The sequence below is a fragment of the Lepidochelys kempii genome, chromosome 5 (genome assembly GCF_965140265.1).
Source record: "Lepidochelys kempii isolate rLepKem1 chromosome 5, rLepKem1.hap2, whole genome shotgun sequence".
NCBI lineage: Eukaryota > Metazoa > Chordata > Testudines > Cheloniidae > Lepidochelys > Lepidochelys kempii.
Window position 1 is genome coordinate 22342650 of NC_133260.1, and position 16484 is coordinate 22359133.

At 46.0% G+C, this 16484-nt stretch overlaps 1 long non-coding RNA gene across 1 annotated transcript; it reads right to left on the reverse strand.

Moving 5' to 3' along the window:
* Window positions 1-8755: 8755 nt before the first annotated feature.
* LOC140912015 (uncharacterized) lies at window positions 8756-15993 on the reverse strand. Its single transcript, XR_012159205.1, has 2 exons — window positions 15819-15993; window positions 8756-9276 (listed from the first exon to the last, which is right to left on the reverse strand). It is a non-coding gene; the product is annotated as an uncharacterized lncRNA (long non-coding RNA).
* Window positions 15994-16484: the final 491 nt, after the last annotated feature.

A 16484-nucleotide genomic window follows, 5' to 3' on the forward strand; every position in this document is an offset into this window, starting at 1 on the left:
AAAACCTGGTCTCAGAGTTAAGTGTGTGTTTTGCATCCCAAAAGAGAACACACACTACACCTTTGTGAGGCTAAACTAAGCAGCTGACTCAATCCTTCTCTGTCTCCAATTCAAAGTTACCCTCCAATTTCTCAAAATTCTGTACAGACTTTCTTTGCTTCATCTCTCTGACCTGCCAGCTCAGTAGCTCACCCTGTTTGAGCCTTTTCTTTATTTTCCTCCCTTGAACCCCTGAAGGGAGTTGCCCTTTAGTTATGCTTCTCACACTGTTTGTCATTTACTTCCTCCAAGCCACTATCACTTCCTCTTCAAAATTCTTTTCTTAAAACAAGGCTGTGTATTCCTGACCAACATGTAAGGGGAAGTGGCCTACTGTGTCTCACATAAGGAACATTTTCATGTTTTCTGACTTGGTAAATTAAAAAATTTCATCTGAACAATAATGGTCAGTGATAGCGATCTAAATGATCTATTCAGGTACTGCATTCAGCGTCATACAGTACATTGCAACACTCTATCCATGGTCGCCTTTTTTTCAGATAAATATTATGAGCTGAGTGGAACCTTGTTAAGAACATAAGAATGGTCATAGTGGGTCAGAACAATGGTCCACCTAGCCCAGCATCCTATCTGTGACAATGGCCAGTGCCAGATGCTTCACACGGAATGAACAGAACAGGGCAATTATTGAGTGATCCATCCTGTTGTCCACTCCCAGCATCTGGAAGTGAGATGCTTAGGGACACCCGGAGCATGGTTGTATTCCTAAATGTCTTGGGTATTAGCCATTGATGGACCTATAGAATTTATATAGGTTTAAATTACCTAATTCTTTTTTGAGCCCAGTTATACTTTTGGCCTTTACAATGTCCCCTGGCAATGAGTTCCATATGTTGACTGTGCGTTGTGTGACAAAGTACTTCCTTATGTTGGTTTTAAACCTGCTGAATTTCATCGGGTGACCCATTGTTCTCATGTTATGAGAAAGCATAAATAATACTTTCTTTTTCACTTTCTCCACACCATTCATGATTACATAGACCTCTATCAGATTCCCACTTAGTTTTCTCTTTTTCCAAGATGAAAACTAAGAGTCTTTTTAATCTCTCCTAATATGGAAGCTGTTCCATACCCCTAATCATGTTTGATGCCCTTCTCTATACCTTTTCCAATTCATATATATCTTTTTTGAGATGGGGCAACCAGAATGGCACACAGTATTCAAGGTGTGGGTGTACCAGGGGTTTATATAGTGGCATTATGATTTTTATTATTATTATCTATCCCCTTTCTAATGGTTCCTAACATTATTAGCTTTTTTGAGTGCTGCTGCATATTGAGCAGATGTTTTCAGAAAACTACCCACGATTCTAAATTAGCTGTTACCACTCTTTTTTGAGTGGTAACAGCTAATTTAGAATCCAATATTTTATATGTATAGTTGGCATTATTTTTTCCAATGTGCATTACTTTGCGCTTACCGATACTGCATTTCATTTGCCATTTTGTTGCCCAGTCACCCAGTTCTCAAGATTGCTTTGTAGCTCTTTGCAGTGAGCTTTGGACTTAACTATCCCGAGCAATTTTTTTTATCATCTGCAAATTTTGCCACCTTGCAGTTTACCCCTTTTTCCAAAACCTGTATGAATATGTTGAAGAGCACGGGTCCCAGTGCAGATCCTTGTGGGACCCCGGTCTTTACCACTTTCCATTGTGAAAACTGACCACTTATTCCTACCCTTTGTTTCCTATCTTTTAACCAGTTACTGATCCATGAGAGGACCTTCCCTCTTACCCCATGGCTGCTTAGTTTGCTTAAGAGCTTTTAGTCAGAGACCTTGTCAAAAGCTTTCTGAAAGTCTAAGTACACAGTATGCACTGGATCATCCTTGTCCACATGCTTGTTGACCCCCCTCAAAGAATTCTAATAAGCATGATTTCCCTTTACAAAAGCTGTGTTGACTCTTCTCCAACATATTGCGTTCATCTATGTATCTGATCATTTTGTTCTTTAGTATAGTTTCAACCAGTTTGCCTGCTACTGAAGTTTGGTTTACAGTCCTGTAATTGCCAGGATTGCCTCTGGAGTCTTTTTAAAAATAGGTGTTATATTAATGATCTGAAAAACAGGCTGATTTAAGCAATAGATTACATACCACAGTTAGTAGTTCTGCAGTTTCACATCTGAGTTCCTTCAGAACTCTTGGGTGAATACTATCTGGTCCTAGTGATTTATTAATGTTTAATTTATCAATTTGTTCCAAAATCTCCTTTATTGATATCTCAATCTGGAACAATTCCTCAAATTTGTCCCCTAAAAAGAATGACTCGTGTATGGGGATTTCCCCATATGCTCTGTAGTGATGACCAAAGCAAAAAAAATTAATTTAGCTTCTCTGAAACGGCCTTGTCTTTTTTTTTGGCCGGTGGCCTCACTGATGGTTTGGTAGGCTTCCTACTTCTGATGTACTTAACAATTTATTTTGTTAGTTTTTGTGTCTTTAGCTTGTTGCTCTTCAAATTCTTTCTTAGCTTGCCTTATTATGTTCTTACACTTGACTTGCCAGAGTTTATGCTCCTCTCTTTTCCTCACTTGGATTTGACTTCCAATTTGTAAAAGAGGCCTTTTTGCCTTTAACCACCTCTTTTACTTTGCTGTTTAGCCAAGGTGGCATTTTTTAGTCCTCTTACTATTGGGTGGGTAGGTGGATTTTTTTAAAATTTGGGGGGTACATTTAGTTTGAGCCTCTATTATGGTTTTTAAATAGTTTCCATGATGTTTGCAGGTATTTCACCTCTATGACTGCTCCTTTTAACTTCCATTTTACTAGCTTCTTCATTTTTGTGATGTTCCCTTTTTTTAAGTTAAATGCTACTGTGGTGGGTTTCTTTAGCATTTCCCCCTACAGGGATGTTAAATTTAATTACATTTATGGTTGTTCTTACCAAGCGGTTAAGTTATAGTCATGTTTTTGACCACATCCTGTGTTTCATTTAGGATTAAATCAAGAATTGCCTCTTCTCCTGTGGATTCCAGGACGTGCTGATCCAAGAAGCTGTCATTTAATGTATATAGAAATGTTATCTCTTCATCCCATCCTGAGATGACATGTCAATATGAGGATAGTTGAAATCCCCCATTATTATTGTGTTTCCTGTGTTTGTAGCCTCTCTAATCTCCCTGAGCATTTCACAATCACTGTCACCATCTTGGTCCAGTCATCGGTACTATGCTCCTACTGCTTTACTCTAATGGTTCAAGCATGGAATTTCTACCCATAAAGATTCTGTGGGACAGTTTGATTCATTTAAGATTTGTACTATGTTTGACTCTATGCTTTCTTTGATCCATAGGTCACTCCCCCGACCAGCACAACGTACTCTGTCATTTCTATATATTTTGTACCCTGGTACTACCACCTCCCATTGATTATACTCATTCCACCAAGTTTCCATGATGCCTATTACATCAACAGCCTCATTTTAATGGCACTCTGGTTCACCCATCTTAGTACTTAGACTTCTAGCATTTCTATATAAACACTTGTACATTTTGTCAATATTCAGTTGCTTGCTTCGATGTATTATATTTGGGGGGGGGGTCTCTTTTACGTTTGACTATTACTATGTTAACATCTCTTTCAAACTGAGGTGTGAACACACCCTTCATTTCAAATTGTTATAAGAGATGAGTAAGGTGCCACATCTAAAACAAGGCCTACTAGAATCTGCCTAGATATTAGCACTATTTTGGCAGAGGTTCCACTGGGTATTGTGACCACGGGGGAGTGTGAGCGAATACACAGAAACTGAGAACAGACAAGAACTGAGAGAGACAGAGGCAAACAGCAAGAAAGCCAAGCAAAGTCTGTCAGTACAGTGTGAGTTAGGAAAAAGCTAGTAAGAGAGCTTTTGGTTCTGTTGGCTAAAGAGGCTTTGGGCTATAAGCTAAGAAACTGCTACTTCTGCTGCTGAGTCCCCTTGTTTTCAGAGAAATAGAACATTGTATTCCTTGTGCATAAGATTGCATCCAGGGCTGGATTAACCTTTTGTGGGCCTGGTGTCAAACTTTGTAGGGAACTATGGTATAGTGATCAATACACATTCAGAGCCTGAACTATGTATTTCTGACTCTTCCACTGTATCCCAGTGTGAGAGCATGAACGTCCCCGTGCCTCAGTTAACCCCTGAGGCACATATACATAAAATATGTAATACCACCTCTGTCCCAATTAAGTAGTGTAGATTGAGGCTTAATTAACCTTGCCCTAAAGCTGCAACTATGCTGAAAGTTTTGAAAGGATAACTCTTTCCTTTCATTAATAAACAACACCTTTTCTAAAGAGATATTTAAAGGGACACCATTAACTTGTATTCTAGTCAACATTTTTTGATGTTAATCCTCTGTGGAGTACATTTTGTGACTATACAGGGGAAGCCATAAAAAGCAGCTTTATCCATGCACAATGTACTGTCAAATATACAGAGTAAACCAAACAATTGAAACAAATATTTTTCTCACTGCTAATTTTGTAAGCGCTGTAATCCTAAATGTTGCTTGTAATTATAGTAGTCGAAAACTTCATCCATTTTAAATTGATGTTCTTTTAATCTTCCTGCCTGCAACCTACACTCTTTCATGCAACTTTGGAGTCTGCCACTGACATCAATAGCAGTATGAGAGAGCCTTTAAAAAAGGAACTAATTATCTTAACTGGGGGGGGGAGGGGAATTCACAAGATGTTGATTTTCATCTAAAGATACAAGATTCATGAATACATTTCCGGAGCTGCCTCTTCTTGTTTTTCAGAGGGAGGTTCCCTCATTTTGATACATTTAATGGATTTTTTTTAAAAAAAAACCAAAACTGTAAAATGGTTTCATTTTGTTATAAAAATTGAGCTATAATCAGATTGCCTAGTCAGCACAAATCTATTTCTAAGTGCAATTCATCACACTTCCTGCAGCCTAATGGAGCTCTCGTTAACGTTAAATGTAATTGGTACTAATCCACCTAAGTTGAGGGAAATCACATGATATACTGTACAAATGATTAACCCATTTTACAGTTTCCCCTTCTTGAATGACACATTTTGCTTGGGTATTTCAGTGAGACATTTAATATCTAATTAACTTTAATTCTCTCTTTTTCCAACTTGAGACTTTGCCCCTGTATTTCATCTGATGAAAATGATTCTTGGCATAACTGTGATGGGCACTACAGAAATAGTTAAAACTAACTGTTATCAAGGCAGGCATGTTCAAAATGTACTTAATATCCATCTTGCATAGACTTCTTCTGTGAATAAGTAATATTTAGAGAGACCCTTTAAGCCTTCAGGATTTCAAATGTACACACATTTATTATGCCAGAGCCAAAGCTCTGGTACAGTTAAGGTTATGTATAACTATATACACACAAATCTGGGGGCCACTTAGAAAATTCAAGGCTATTACTATGCCACACATCAGGCAAACCAGAATTTCATGGTGATGGCCAGGGTAGAACTCAGACCCGCCCTGCTCCAAAACATAAGACTTTAACAATTGAGTTACAGAAGAAACTCATTTATCTGACAGCAATATAGGGCCTATGACACACAGTCGAATGGCTATCAGTCTCTCAGGAAAAGTGCTGCTACATACACACTCTAGCTGCCCAAAGCACCACTGGAGTGAAGCCGCCAGGGCAGAAGGCCACCCCCAGTACAACAGGGGAGAGGGCAATTTTGACCACAGACACAGGAACCACCCCCACCTCTTACAAGATACACCACAGGGACTTTTCATGTCTGTGCATGGCCAATATCATAGGCACTCTCCTGAAACACCTGGCTCAGACTTGAAGGAGGTTATAACTCAGCTGGTCAGTCTGAAAAGGGGCTAGGAGGGACCTCACCTTCCCTTCCCAGGAGGGGCATATCTGAATCCCCACAGAGGGATCCTCCCCTCCCCTTCAAAGCCAGAGCTAACATATGCTACCCAGGCAGTGGCCAGGGGCTGTCCACCGACTACCAGAGAGCTGCCGTTTACCCCTCAGCCATAACCATGTTGCCTTGTTGGATTTCGCCTGTCATGTGATCCACTGCCTCATCAGCTGAGGGGGCAGTGAGCAGGCGTCTGCCTGCTCCCAGGCTGCAGAGGGGCCAGGCTCGTGTGGATGGGGTGCCCCCTGGCTGCTCGCAGGGCTATATGTGGAGAGTCCAGTCGTGCCTGCTGCAGGGATTCCTCCCTCGCACCCACAGTCCCAGTGGGCAGGGGTTGGGGGCCGGGGGTGGAGAGGAGCCCTCAGCCAGCTGATCAGGGGGCTGGGGGTGGAGAGACACCAGTGAGCAGGCGGGGCCTCAGGGTGGAGTGCAGGTACTTTAGTAGTTGTCTTATCCTCATTTCCACATCGGGCAAGGGGGGAAATGTATTTGTGGGAACAGTCAGCCAGTCAGGAAATAGGATTTCAGCTATTTCTACACGACAAAGATAAGTTGATTTCAGTTAAATAGATGATCATTCACCGCTGTAATTAAACCTCTTTTGCATGTCCACACGACGGTCCTTGTGACGGCAGAATGCATACATCACAGGTGGGCAAACTTTTTGGCCTGAGGGCCACATTGGGGTTGCAAAACTGTATGGAGGGCCGGGTAGGGAAGGCTGTACCTCCCCAAAAAGTCTGGCCCCATCCCCTATCCGACCCCTCCCACTTCCCACCCCCTGACTGCCTCCCTCAGAAGTTCCGACACATCCAACCCCCCTGCTCCTTGTCCCCTGACCACCCCCTCCCAGGACCCCCCATCCCTTCGGACACCCCCCCCGCTCCCTGTCCCTGACTGCCTCGCCCCCTATCCACACCCCCGCCCCCTGCCAGGCCCCTGGGACTCTCATGCCTTTCCAACCCTTCCATTCCCCATCCCTTGACCACCACCCCAGAACCTCTGCCCCATCCAACCACCCCCTGACAGGCCCCCCGGGACTCCAACACCTATCCAACCACCCCTGTCCCCTGACTGCCCCCCGGGACCTGACAGCCCTGGCCCCTGGCCCCCTTACCAAGCTGCTCTGAGCAGCATGTCTGGCAGCCATGCCGCCCGGCCAGAGCCAGACATGCTGCTGCGCTGCCCTGAAGGAGTTTGCAGCCCCACTGCCCAAAGTGCTGCCCACGCGGTGGCATGGCTGTGGGGAATGGAGGACAGCAGGAGAGGGGCTGGGGGGCTAGGCTCCCTGGCGGGGAGTTCAAAGGCCAGGCAGGATGGTCCTGCGGGCCAGATGTGGCCCACAGGCCGTAGTTTGCCCACCTCTGGCGTACACAGTGGGTGCTATTGCATCGACAGAGAAAGCAGTGCACTGTGGGTAGCTCTTCCTCTGTGCAACTCACCACCATCTGTCACTGGGTGCTCTGGGAAGGGATTGTAGTGCTTCATGGGGGCGGGCTCACCATCCCATGATGCAGTTTCCTCTGTCCCATCATTCCGACTACATTTTCAACAGTCCCTGTAACCTGTGCACTTGCCATCTCAGTCAGAAAGCATGGATCCTGAACTGCTCTCCAATCTTCTGATGAGCGTTATGAACACAGAGTGGCTGATCTTGCAGTATTTCATGAGCGGTGAATCTGATAATGACACCATGGTGTCTGCCCTGCTGTGTGCCATGGAAAGAAACAATTCAGGATTGCTATTGGCATTCATGGAGCAGCTGCACACGGTGGACCATTGGTATGGAGATTGGGAAACTAGCAGTAACAGGATCACATCATGATGCAGGTTTGGGATGACGAGAAGTGGCTGTAGAACTTTCAGATGCACAAATCCACCTCTGGGAACTGTGTGCAGAGATTGCCACTGCCCTCCAGCACAAGGACACTGAAATAAAAGCTGCCCTCATGGTGGAGAAGGGAGTGGTGATTGCTTTGTGAAAGCTGGCAACTCCAGACGGCTACCGATCAGTCAAGAATCAGTTTGGAGTTGGGAAGTCTACTGTGTCAGCTGCAGTGATGCAAGTGTGCAGAGCCATTAACCTCCTGCTGCAAAGGACTGTGACTCTGGGCAATGTGCAGGAAATAGCGGATGAATTTGTGGCAATGGGATTCCCTAACTGCAGCAGGATGATTGACGGCATGCATATCCCCCCATTTTGGCCCCAGACCACCTTGCAATTGAGTACATGAACAGAAAGGACTTCTTTTCTATGCCAATTGTGATCCTGGGAGACCCAGCCTACCCCTTGCTCCCATTGCTCATGAAGCCTCACACCAGAAACCTTAACTGCAGCAAGGAGCGCTTCAACAACAGGTTCAGCAGGTGCAGAATGACTGTTGAATGTGCCTTTGGCAGATTAAAGGGTTGCTGGTGCTGCCTTTTTGCCACGTTAGACCTCAATGAGGAAAATATTCCCATGGTCATAGCAGCCTTCTGTGCTCTGCATAACATTTGTGAAACTAAGGGAGAGACGTTTCTGCAAGGGTGGAGCATTACAGTGGATCCGCTGGCAGCTGCTTTTGAGCAGCCAGATAGCAGGGCTGTTAGGGAGCTTCAACAGGGAGCTATTCATATCAGGGAGGTTTTGAAGGAACATTTTGACAAAGAGCCCCACTAATATGCCTTTCTGTAATACACTGAGCAGGCACTTCTGTCTTGCATTGTAGCATGACCCCTGTAATGATTGCTGTGTTTGTGTTAATTGTACTCTGCAAATGTACAGATTGCCACTGTGTATGAATTTCAGCAGCAACCATTGTATGTAGGAGACAAATAAAAATTCATTTTCTTTCTAAACATACATTTTTACGTATACAGCTATACAAACATTTCTATTTCCTACCAGGGACATGACAATGAAGAGCACTCTTTGAAATGAGGTCTTCCAACAGGATGTATGTTCAGGTGTCATCGTGAAACATGTCCCTAGGGTTGGAGTGCATGGGGTAATGTGACAGCCTGGGAACACATGAGGAATGTGTGTGGGGAGGGCATGGAAGGCAGTTCTGTATGGGCTGCAGGGGAGGCGAACATGGATCTGCAGCACAATCAGGGATCTCAGTATGTCTGTTTGGTCCTCAAGCAGCTGTATCTTCCGCTCCTGCCTGTTTCTTCTCCTGGCTATCCATTCTCAGTTTTTCATTGACAGCCTCTCTCCATGCTCTCTGCTCGCTATCAGCAGCATCAGATGATTGCAGCACCTCCCTGAACATGTCTTCCTTACTCCTCCTGGTTCATCTCCTTGTCAGACAGAGCTGTTCAGCCAGTGTGCAGGATGAGACCCTTAAGGGCAAATCTACAGAAGCTAAAGAAAGAGAAACTATTGTGACTGCACTCATAGCTTTGATTCATACAAGTTACACACACCACTTTCTCACTTTCTCTTGGCAGGCACACAGCTCAGCGAGAGTCCTAACCATTGTGAGTTTGGCCCAGGGGGAAGGGGCAAGATGGGACAAAAGGTTGAGGCTGTTCAGAGGGGGATCACTACAAATGCCTAGGGACCTGTGACGGAGCATGCATGCCCTGCACTGGGACTGCGGGGGTTAACCCCTCACTGTGGGATGAGGAAGGAACGGTCCTACTGGGTATGCTCAAAGTGCAACACCAGTATAAGAGGGAGCACCCGGCTCAGTCTGGGTGGACTGCTGTAGGGGAAGAAGGTGTGCTGCTGGCCCCTGCTGAAGGGCTGCAGGCACTCCATGACGCGGAGGCCAGCCAGCTGACAGCAACCCTAAACCCCTAGGTGCTGGATGCAACTGAGGGAGAAGGAACCAAGGGAACTAGGAAGCCACGAGATGCAGAGAAGCGGGAAGGAAGTAACCCAGGGAGACTTTACGGGGAGTTGGTTGGACAGCCAGAGGCTAGCGTTGCGTGTTTCGGCCAGATCCCTGCCAAGCTGGTGGCAGGCAACCCACCACCAACAGAGCCCTGGCTTTGGACCTGGTGGAGAAGGAGGGCCCGTGTCCCCCTATCCTGGCCCCCGCCTCCCGTGAGGTGGCAGCCCCTTCTGACAGTGACTGACTCCGGCCGATAGGCCGCACAGCCCCGAGCCTGGGGGAAGCCATGGACTCCAGCCGCTAGGCCACACAGCCCCGAGCCCGGGGGCAGCCATGGACTCCAGCCGCTAGGCCGCACAGCCCCAAGCCTGGGGGTGCGTAGGCGTGACTGTGGGCCTGACCTGCAACAGGACCCTATTCTGAATACTGGCCCCATTTTCAACAGGCAGGGATGAGAAAAGCTGATATCTCACTCTTGAGGATAACCTGCATGCATGTGGCTGCAGACTGTGTGCTGCTAACCTGTGTGCTGCTTTGGTGCCTGCAGAAGTAACTGCCAATTGGTGGGGCAAAGTTTGCTACGACAGGGGAAGAAACAAGGCAGCCCTCCCAACGAACCTTCAGCAGAGGATTGTGAAGTATTTCCAGGACTGTTTCCTAGAGATCTCTATGGATGATTCCCAAGACATCCCTGTATGCATCAACAAACTTTTCCACAGGGCCCCCTCTGCCTAGCTGCACAGGGGAATGAGAAGTAGATGCAAACAGTGCTACTGTTGGTTATTTCTATCCCTCTTCTACCCTGAGGGAGAAAAAAGACCTCTATCTCATGTCTCCCTGCAGTATCAAAGCACAATGAGTAGTTACAGGAGCTCCCCTTTCCTGCATCAGGAGCACAAGAGTTGGACTGCTGGGACTGGCTAGACCCCTCCAGAGTTGAAAAGAGGTCCTGGCTTGCCATGCCAATGGATGACCCTGTTGCTTGTCCTCCATCCTCCTCCAGCGCCTCTTCCTCATCCACCACTTCGTCCTTGAGGTTCACTCCACTGGATGCTACCTCCTTCCCCCCAAAAGTATCTATGGTGCTCTTGGCAGTGGAGGTGTGCTTGCCACCAAGGGTGGTGTGCAGCTGCTTGTAGAAGTGGCATGAAAGGCATGATAGGTAAGAAAGTTCCACAGACCCAGCAGATCCAACAACTCCGGTGTACTCCAGGCAGGAACATGTTTGCTGTGGGGGAGCTGGCATTGTCAACTGGATATAGGATGTGAGCTCTGGAGGCTCAGCAAACAGAAAGAGGAATTCCAAAAATTCCTGGGGCTTTAAAGGGGGAGGGGCACATGCATGTGTACCTAGCTGTAGGTCAGCAAAGTTTAAATTGGTGACCAGAGTGGTCATGATGGACATTGTGGGACACCTCCTGGAGGCCACTTAGGGTGACATAAGCAACGCAGTGTCTACACGGACACTGTGTCACTCTAACTTTGTCACAAAAAGCTCTATGACTCTTATCCAGGTAGTTTTATTACAATGGCGTAGCAGAAGAGTTAAATCAGTGGGATGAGCATTGCAGTGTGTACACCTCCACTGTTTTGTTGATGAGAGCTGACTTTTGTCAACAAAACTGTGTACTGTAGACATGGCCTTAGCTAGTATCAGTTTGCTAGCACCGAAAACAACTGTAAAAGGCTTACAGCTTATAAACCAATGGGCTCTAAATAATCATTGTTGTGGAAGTCTAACAGCCATTCAGTTAGGCAATAATTGAGAACTGATTCAATATAAGGAGATTAATTGGAAACAGAGGAATATATGAGAAATTATTCTTTCTTTTACAAGAAATTCTGCAGAATTAAAATCAAAAGCAGCTACTCATACAGTAATGGATGAAATTCAGAAACCTGAATCACTCATGAACCTCTCATTAACAATTCATCACAATATTGTGAACAGAATATGCCAGTGGAGTGTCTGGACACTGGACTTATCCCACATCTTTGCCTAACTTTCCCTATTACTCTTCTCTTTTTTTCTGTTTTGCTTGGTGCCCTCTCTAAACTCTGTAAAAAGACTCCATATATCTTGGAAGATGTATGAAAAACAAGCTGAGGCTACAAACTATTTTGATAACACATTCAACACAGACACTATGATATGTCAGCTTCTCTTCTATGGATTGTTTTCCCTGATCAAGTTGCCACAAACACTATTTTTAATCTTTATTTTGTCACTTCTTCAAGTAGATGAATAACAGATTTCCTCCCAATGAAGGGAGGAAAAACCCTTTTGAAGCCTAAACAGTACAGTAAGAAAACCTGTTTCACAAAATTGCAGTCAGCCTTCACAAAGGAAGTGACAGATTTGGATTCTTTATTCCTTTACAGCTTCAAATGGTAAAGCCCTCATTAAGAGTAACATTTCCATGGTTGTATATTCCTCTCCTTAACTCAGATCTTAAGTATGCTTCCTAAATCTGGTAATCTTGGAGTCTTGACTTTGTCCTCCCACATCTCCTTGTTTACTCCTATGTCCCCTTTGCTTATTAACACTTGTAAAATATTGAGTGACTACTACATCTGTTTATCAGTGCAGCCTGCTCCAACCCTGTCCTCCCAACATACACCGGTCCTCCTGTGTGCTCCTGGAAGATTAGGGAAGGAGCAGTCTTTGTGATCCTGTACAAATCTGTTTTACATCTAGCAGATACAGTAAATACCAGTGTGAAGTCTCTGGGTTTTGGTTAATACACTAATGGTACGTCTACACTAGCAATTGTAAATATGTCCATATGTGAACTTGTGCCATTATCCATATGTAAACCCCTGAAGCATGTCTCAAGGTGAGTAAAGGGCAAGTCCTGTACCAGTCAGTTTGCAGTTTAGATGGTGGGTAAGAGGCAGGTCTCAAGTATTAATAGTCCTCCACCCCCATAACCACAATTTACTGAATCCTTTTCTCTTTGACCCTTACCCAATCTATAAAGATCTCTGTCCCCTTGTTTTCACCAGTGGAAGCATGCTGCATTGTCCACATCTATACAGATCAATACAGGTGACAATGGTCACAGCTCTGACAGCAGCCACTTGGCAACTATCAATGTCTGAGAGGAATACTCTATCCTCCTTGATTTTTTGGCCAGAGCAGTAGAAACGTTCACCCATACTGGGACATTTCATAGAGGCTGCAGGAGGCAGGTGTTCTGGCCCAGGACCTGGAACAGATTAAGCACTTGAAGAAGGCCATTCAAGATGTTACCTCTGTTAACACATGTGTAGTTATAGAACAAGAAGGGGCGGAGGATTAGTGGGTTACATATTGTTATAATAAGCTATAAATTCAGTGTCTTTATTAAGACCACGATTTTTAGTGTCTAGCAGTTATAAATTTAAGCTCCCAGGCTTGTCTTTTGAAAATGTTATGCAGGTTTCCTGTGAGGATGAGGACTGATAAGTCAGATATAGAGTGATTTCTCTGTGAAAAGTGCTCATCCCCCGGGCGATAGGGTGTTTTTGTCTTTTATCATTTCCTGCATGAATTCATTTGAGAGTGTAGCAATTGTCAGATTTCACCCACATAGTTATTATTGGGGCATGTACTGCAGTGGATATTACACCACATGTTGTGACAGATATGTGTATGACCCATGGATCTTCAAAGGTGTCTTGTAGGGGTGGTTATCATTGTAGCAATGGAGATATGTCTGCAGATTTTGCATCTGTTGTTCTAGGAGGGTCTGGTGCTGCTTTGAATTGGTGTCTCCTGATCTGTGGGGAGCTTGTTCCTGATGATGAGCTTGGAGAGGTTGAGGGTTGTTTGAGGCCAGAAGAAGGGGTTTAGGAAAAATTTATTTCAGGATGGGGTCCCCCTGGAATATGGGTTGTAGTTGTTTGATGATACCCAATGTGGGTTCCAGTGTGCTGTGGTGATGACAACTAGAGGTGTGCAGTCAGAGGGGGTTTTATTTCTGTATTGAAGCAGGTTCTCTTCAGGTATTTGGATGTTCCATTTCATGGTGCAATCTTCTTCTCTGGTGGCATGTCCTTGTTTGGTGAAGGTGGTTTCAACTGTGTTAAGGTACATATCGCAGACTATTTCCTTGGAGCATATTCTGAGGCATCTTGTGGCATGTTTGATGTGGTAACTGGATCTACAAAAGTAGAGGTGATGGTCTGTGGGTTTCTTGTACGTAGTTGTTTATAGGATTCCATTGTTGAAGTTAATCATGGTGTTCAGGAAGTTGATATTAGTGTGAGAGTTCCAGAGAGAGTTTAATGGACAGGTGGTGGCTGTTGAAGTTGTGGTGAAAATCTGAGGGACTTTAAATCATCTGTCCAGGCGATGAAAATATCAATCAATATATCTCAGGTATATCATTGGTTTTGTGGTGCATTTGTCCAGAAATTGTTCTTTGAGGTGGCCCATGAAGAGGCTGGCATATTGGGGAGCCATCCTAGTATCCCTGGCTGTTCCCATGAGTTGGACAAAGTGTGTGTTATTGAATATAAAATTGCTATGAGGATGAAATGGATGAGTTTGGTGATGTGGTTAGGGTCAATATCTGAGGGTTGTCCATTGCCCTGTAAATATTTGAGGCAGACAGCTATGCCATCATCATGAACGATGTTCGTGTACAGGGAAGTGACATCCACGGTGGCAGGGATGGTGTTTTGAGGGAGGTTGTTAATATTGTGGAGTAAGTTCATTGGGTCCTGGAGGAAACTGGCCCTTTGTGCGGTGAGTGGTTTGAGGATGGTTTCTATGAGTCCCGATATTCCTTCACTAAGAGTGCCATGGGCAGACAAGATGGGTATGCCTGGGCTCTTTTGTTTATCTTGGGAAGCATGTAGAAGGTCTCTGTGGTGGGTTTGTGGATGAATGAGTTTATAGAGTTTCTCTTGGAGTTCTTTGGGGAAGGATTTGATAACATCCTTAAATTCCTGGGTAAATTGTAGTGTGGGGTCTTGAGTTCTTTATAGACTCAGAGTTGTCAGTTGGCCTTAATGTACTCATCATGGTTGAGACTATGGTGGAGCCCCCTTTGTCTGCTGGTTTGACACTATATGGTGATTTCAGGAACTGTATAGCTGTCCTCTTTGCAGTGGAAAGAGAAATCATGGTGGATGTGATGTTTGTTAAGGATTTCACTATCAATTCTTTTTCAGAAGCAATCAATGTAATGATCAAGAGTGTGGTTTCATTCACTCTGTGGTGTCAGATGATTCTTTTTTCTTGTGATTGTTGGCAGGGACATAGTAACTGTGAGTGGTATCATCATTGCTGTTAAAGAGAATTATTTCACAATGACGATACCACTCACATGGAAGCTAGACAATAAAAATCATGGTCTTAATAAAGACATGGGATTTATGGCTTATTGCAAGTATCTCTAACCCACTTTCTTGTCCTATACTATGTGGGGGACAGGAGGGGAGGAAAAAGATGTGCAAGGACTGCATGGTGCAAGGACTGCATGGTGCAAACGCAGTCCAGTGGACACTGCTATTTAAAAGATTTCAATCTCATACATATGAGCACCTGAAGTGGGATCCATTTGGACAAAAGCTGTACAGTTTGGGTGGGATTGTTTGTTCTATTGACCTAGAAATTTGTGGCTGAGTCCGGCAAGTGATATCACATAGAAATGGCGTACGTTTTCATTGCAATCCACTTTTTAGTTTCAGTACTTTATGGAGAAAGGCGCGCTTACAGCTTTGGCTGAGAGGGTAGCAGGAGATGCAGCATTCTGTCCCCAGGGTAAGAGGGCCCTGTATGTGCAGTGCTTGCACAAACGGCAGCAGAGTTTCTATTGCGGGTTTGCCCTGATCAGTACAAACAGCCACCAAGTTCCCCTGGACCCTAATAGTCCCACCCTTCCCTTCCCCACAGGACTCCCGTCCCGCACTCCTCCAGCCCCCATTCCCAACCATGGTTGCCAATTCTGAGGTACAAAAAGGCCGGACCTCCGCCTTTTGAAGTCCAGAAAGCTGGTCCTCCACCCCCGACCCCATCCGCTACCCCTGGGGTAGCGCCTCCCCACCGCGCCGCCGGGAGCGGGTTACCAAGCCCTACGTCGTCCTGCTCCGGGCACTGGCCTGGCCAAGCAGGATACCGTGCCTGGCGGCTCCACCGCATTCCCGCTGGCGGGGACCCCCACAGGCAGGACCTGGGCGGCGGTGACTGAGCCACGCCCCACCCGCTGCTCCGAAGCCGCCTCGTCCCCCTGCCGCTCCCAGTTACCCCAGAGCTCCCCTGCCACTAAGGGGGGGGGGGAGCGAGCGGGGCCTCCCCACCACCAGCCCCACACTGCTCTGCTCCGCTTCGCCCCACGCCCCTCAGCGCCGCCTCCCGCCTCCCCCGCCACATCCGCGAGCCCCGCCAATGAGCTGTGTCCACGGGGCAGCCGCTCAGACACGCAGCTGCCCGACACGCTGCCTGATCCAAGAGGCAGGGTTGGACGCCCTGAGCTGTCACGCTGTTGCTCGCGGGGTCGCGGCGGGGTCCCCTGAGAGGTCGATTCCCGCTTTGCGCGCGTCTGACAACAAACGGCGAGGCAGCTTTACGCACCCTTCCCAGAGGGCCTCACTCCGCGGGCCGCTTGCGACGGTGGCATTCTGGGAGTTGTAGTCCAGCCACTCCGCTGTTCCTTGCGCGGCACTGGAGGAGGGGAACGAGCTGGACTACAATTCCCAGGGGTCGAAGCGAGTCACAGATGACTGTCCCAGCTGGACAGCCTGC